Here is a 6000-nt window from a genome sequence, read left to right on the forward strand (position 1 = left end):
TGTGTCAACATTCTGAACTTGTACTTTTTCGATGTGCCTGTTCAAAGCACGTAGATCTAGGATCGGGCGTATGCCGTCCCCCTTTTTTGGAACCAGGAAAAACCGAGTAAAAACCACAATGGCTTTGCTCAGGAGGAACACTTCTTACTGCCCCTTTTCCCTATTAGCGATGTGATTTCCTCCCGGAAGCCACACTGATTTCCCCTGAGCCTGAGTATGTATGATTCACTTGAATCGAGGCGGGGTGACAACGAATTGTAGTCTGCATCCCATGTCTATTGTGCCCTGCACCCAGTTTGACACTGCATATACCTGGCTTCCCCCCTCTGTTGGGGGGAGGGTGTACTACAATCCACGATGTACTGCGCATGTGCGGCTGGCCCGCACCGGAAGAGTGCTTATGTGGCCTATCACCACCAGAAGGAGTGGTAGCTTCCTCTGGTGGAGATATAGGGAGGTACCCTGTTTGTTTTGATTTTGTGAGAAACAACATGTCTGACTACACCTTTGGCCTGTAGCCTGGTTTTGCTAGTGGTAACATGTTGAATGTGAACTGACATTGTCTCTTCTCCTCTTTGGGCTGTACTTTGTGACCACTGACTTGGGTCCGGTACGCAGAAAAGAACACTGAGGTGCCTGGGAACTTGCACCCTGGAACAGGCACAGGATTGGCGGAAGAGATAGAACGAATGCTTGAAAGATAATTAAGTTTTACTATATAGTCTATTACGAGGCATACCTTGCTTCAAAGTATCCTAGAGCCACAATCCAACCATAGAAACATTTAGGTAATTATTTTATAAAGATTCCTCATTATGCCATTGAAACCAGCATTTCTCTCTTGTTCTATTAATTTTCATATCAACTTTCTTTCATTGTCCAGAAGCCAAAGGCACAATCCTAGTCATATTAGCATCCCATCCTACTTGTTGCATCTTTAGATTCCTCCTCTTTCTAAGTTTCTAACAGAGATTTTCACCTCTATCACATGTAACCGCTTGCATCAGTTGTGCTTTAAAACGGTGTTTTCCCGCTAATTGCATTTTGGAAAATGTTTGGCAGTAAACAGTAAACCTCCCCCCACCTTGGCAGTAAACAATTTTCTGAAAAACGCCATTTTACAGAAAAACGCCATTTGGGTTGCGCGTTATGTTCAGAAAACCACAGCCTCGTTCCGGTCCTGAAAGGCAGAAGAAAATTCCCAAAAGTATCAGATTTAAAAAATATTACTAAATATATTTATAATCATGCAATCACAAGTGAAATATACCAAAACACAGCTTAGCTTGTTGTTAATCCACCTATCATGTCAGATTTTGAAAATATGCTTTGCAGCGAAAGCAATCCAAGCTTTTGTGAGTGTAACAATCAATGCTACAACAGCTAGCCCCAAATTAGCATGGTCACGAAAGTCAGAAAAGCAATAAAATTAATCGCTTACCTTTGATAATCTTCGGATGTTTGCACTCATGAGACTCCCAGTTACACAACAAATGTTCTTTTTTTTTCGATAAATATTACTTTTATAACAAAAAAACGCCATTTGGGTTGCGCGTTATGTTCAGAAAACCAAAGCCTCGTTCCGTTCTACGAAAATTCCAAAAAGTATCCGTAATGTTCGTAGAAACATGTCAAATGTTTTTTATAATCAATCCTCAGGTTGTTTTTAACAAACATAATCGATAATATTTCAACCGGACCGTAACCTATTCAATAAAAGAGAGAAAGAAAATGGAGAGCTACCCCTCTCGCGCGCAGGAACTAATCAGAGGACACCTGACTACTTTTTAAAAATCGCGCTCATTTTTCAAAATAAAAGCCTGCAACTATGTCTAAAGCCTGGTCACAGCCTGAGGAAGCCATTGGAAAAGGAATCTGGTTGATACCCCTTTAAATGGAAGAAAGACGGGCCCGGAAACACAGATAAAAAAAAATCACTTCCGGGTTAGATTTCCTCAGGTTTTCGCCTGCAGAATCAGTTTTGTTATACTCACAGACAATATTTTGACAGTTTTGGAAACTTTGGAGTGTTTTCTATCCTAATCTGTAAATGATATGCATATTCTACGATCTGGACCTGAGAAATAGTCCGTTTACCTTGGGAACGTTATTTAAAAAAATAAAATAAAAATTATGACCCCTAGCGTCAAGAGGTTCAACAAGCTAAGCTGTGTTTTGGTATATTTCACTTATGATTATAAATATTTTTAGTAATATTTTTGAATTTGGCACCCTGCAATTCAGCGGTTGTTTAGGAAAATGATCCCGCTAAAGGGATCTGTGCGCAGAGAGGTTAACCAAGTTTATTTCTTCCCAAAGGGTCGATACAGCTGCATTCAGACAAACGTCATTTCACACAAGCACTGATATTTAACTGTTCCTCATATGCTGAGTCTCCTCCTACAGTGGCTTACGAAAGTATTCACCCCCCTTGGCATTTTTCCTATTATGTTACCTTACAATCTGGAATTAAAATAGATTTTTTGGGGGGTTTGTATCATTTGATTTGCACAACATGCCTACCTCTTTGAAGACGCAATTCTTTTTATTGTGAAACAAACAAGAAACAAGACAAAAAAACTGAAAACTTGAGCGTGCATAACTATTCACCCCCCCAAAGTCAATACTTTGTAGAGCCACCTTTTGTAGCAATTACAGCTGCAAGCCTCTTGGGGTATGTCTCTATAAGCTTGGCACATCTAGCAACTGGGATTTTTGCCTATTCTTCAAGGCAATACTGCTCTATTTCCTTCAAGTTGGATGGGTTCCGCTGGTGTACAGCAATCTTTAAGTAATACCACAGATTCTCAATTGGAGTGAGATCTGGGCTTTGACGAGGCCATTCCAATACATTTAAATGTTTCCCCTTAAACCACTCAAGTGTTGCTTTAGCAGTATGCTTAGTTAGGGTCATTGTCCTGCTGGAAGGTGAACCTCTGTCCCAGTCTCAAATCTCTGGTAAACTGAAACAGGTTTCTTTCAATAATTTCCCTGTATTTAGTGCCATCCATCATTCCTTCAAGTCTGACCAGTTTCCCAGTCCCTGCCGATGAAATGCTTCACTGTGGGGATGGTGTTGTGGGGGAGATGACAGGTGTTGGGTTTGCACCAGGGATATTGTTTTACTTGATGGACAAAAAGCTAAATTTTAGTCTCATCTGACCAGAATACCTTCTTCCATATGTTTGGGGAGTTTCCCACATGCCTTTTGGCGAACACCAAACGTGTTTGCTTATTTCTTTCTTTAAGCGATGGCTTTTTTCTGGTCACTTCCGTAAAGCCCAGCTCTGTGGAGTGTATGGCTTAAAGTGGTCCTATGGACAGATACTCCAATCTCCACTGTGGAGCTTTGCAGCTCATTCAGGATTATCTTTGGTCTCTTTGTTGCCTCTGATTAATGCCCTCCTTGCCTGGTCCGTGAAGTTTGGTAGGCGGCCCTCTCTTGGCAGATTTGTTGTGGTGCCATATTCTTTCCATTTTTTAATAATAGATTTAATGGTGCTCCGTGGGATGTTCAAAGTTTCAGATATTTTTTTATAACCTAACCCTGATCTGTACTTCTCCACAACCTTGTCCTTGACCTGTTTGGAGAGCTCCTTGGTCTTCATGGTTCCGCTTGCTTGGTGGTGCCCCTTGCTTAGTGGTGTTGCAGACCCATTCAGAACAAGTGTATATGTACTGAGATCATGTGACAGATCATGTGACACTTAGATTGCACACAGGTAGACTTTATTTAACTAATTATGTGACTTCTGAAGGTAATTGGTTGCACCAGATCTTATTTAGGGGCTTCATAGCAAAGGGGGTGAATACATATGCACGCACCACTTTTCATTTATTTATTTTTTGAAACAAGTCATTTTTTTCATTCCACTTCACCAATTTGGACTATTTTGTGTATGTCCATTACATGAAATCAAAATCAAAATTCATTTAAATTACAGGTTGTAATGCAACAAAATAGGAAAAACGCCAAGGGGGATGAATACTTTTGCAAGGCACTGTACCCATCTGTACAAACATTGTTCTTTACTGCTAGGCAGGACACTAGTGATACGGGCCATAAACTTCTATTTCTCCCTTAAGGTGACCTGACCTGACCTCAACCCCCCTCCATCACTACCACATGTAATCGCTTCCCTGCACTCAACATATTCCAATCTTAGTTGCACACAGTATAAACCTTCCTCCTATAACCATTAACTTCTGGTGTAGACCCTCTAAAACTTAGCACTCTATCAGTGACATGAATAAGTATATTTCATATTCTCAAAACCCAACAATAGTAACCCAATAACGTAACAGCCTTACCCAGGCCTCCTCTTAACCCTCCCCTTCCCTTCCCTTCTCCCTGAGACTTGTAAGTCTGGCACTGGAGAGGCCCGGGGTGTCAGGTTCATAACAAGGGCCCTTCAGGTTGCTCCAAAGAGAGCTTGGCCCTTCTCAATTCTCAGATTATGGGTGGGTTTAATAGCTGGCAGCCATGTTCAAACTCCCCCAGCTTTGCCATGTAAAAACACAATCTACAGCTTCATTAAAAGCAGCGGCCTAGCCCGTATCACCAGGCCCTTGATTATTATTTTGGAACTGCTGTGTACATTTTGTAGAGCCGCAGACATGTATAATGGCAGTGGTCGCTTTGTGCACCCAGCTGCCTAGCATGCCTTGGCACGGGCCCAGAGTACCCCCACTCCCCCTGCCAGCCAGCCAGCACACACACCAACCTCAACACTGGAGAGGTGTGGGAAATAAGGAAAGAAGACAACGTTAACACATGATCTAGGTCTTTGTAGGTTGTTAGTGGGTACAAGGACAGACATACGTACATTAAACCCAAAGGCTAACACAACATCCCACCCACCAGAACAATCCTCCTTGGCAGTAAAAACATTTCTGAGCTGTTTGTTTGTATTGTGCTAAACAACAACCAGACCGGCAGACAATCCACCTTCAGGGGGGGGGGGGGGGGTTATAGTGTTAGGTTCTAATTTTCAGAGTAAGTAACTCACAGACACTGGAGAAGCTTAACCAAGTTTATTTCTTCCCAAAGGGTCGATACAGCTGCATTCAGACAAACGACATTTCACACAAGCACTGATATTTAACTGTTCCTCATATGCTGAGTCTCCTCCTACAGTGGCTTACGAAAGTATTCACCCCCCTTGGCATTTTTCCTATTATGTTACCTTACAATCTGGAATTAAAATATATTTTTTTTTGGGGGGGGGGTTGTATCATTTGATTTACACAACATGCCTACCTCTTTGAAGACGCAAAATATTTTTTCTTGTGAAACAAACAAGAAATAAGACAGAAAAACGGAACACTTAAGCGTGCATAACTATTCACCCCCCCAAAATCAATACTTTGTAGAGCCACCTTTTGTAGCAATTACAAATTGGTCTACAGGTGCCATCAAGGGCTGGAGTCCGTTCTGCCACGCCCATTGTCTGAAGTCAGCGCAGGGTTCTTCTTTGTTGAGAAAAGGGACAAGACCCTGCGCCCGTGCATTGACTTCCGGGGACTCAATGACATTACTGTTAAGAACTGTTACCCGCTACCACTCGTTTCCTCGGCCTTCGAGCCGCTCCAGGGGGCCACTGTGTTTTCCAAGCTGGATCTAAGGAACGCTTACCACCTGGTGCGGATACGAGAGGGGCTGAGTGGAAGACGGCCTTCAACGCGGCCAGCGGCCACTACGAGTATCTGGTCATGCCTTTAGGCCTGGTAAATTATGTTCTCTGCGACATGTTGAACCGGTTCGTCTTTGTCTACATTGATGACATCCTTGTCTTCTCCCGCTCCCCCCGAGAACACATGCTCCACATCTGGCAGGTTCTTCAACGCCTTCTGGAGAATCAGCTGTTTGTGAAGGCGTATAAGTGCGAGTTCCATCACTCCACCATCACCTTTCTGGGTTACATCATCTCTGCTGGGAGTGTCCAGATGGATCCTGGGAAGGTGTGAGTGGTGGTGGATTGGCCTCAGCCTACGTCCAGG

The sequence above is a fragment of the Salvelinus alpinus genome, chromosome 7 (assembly GCF_045679555.1).
Source record: "Salvelinus alpinus chromosome 7, SLU_Salpinus.1, whole genome shotgun sequence".
NCBI lineage: Eukaryota > Metazoa > Chordata > Actinopteri > Salmoniformes > Salmonidae > Salvelinus > Salvelinus alpinus.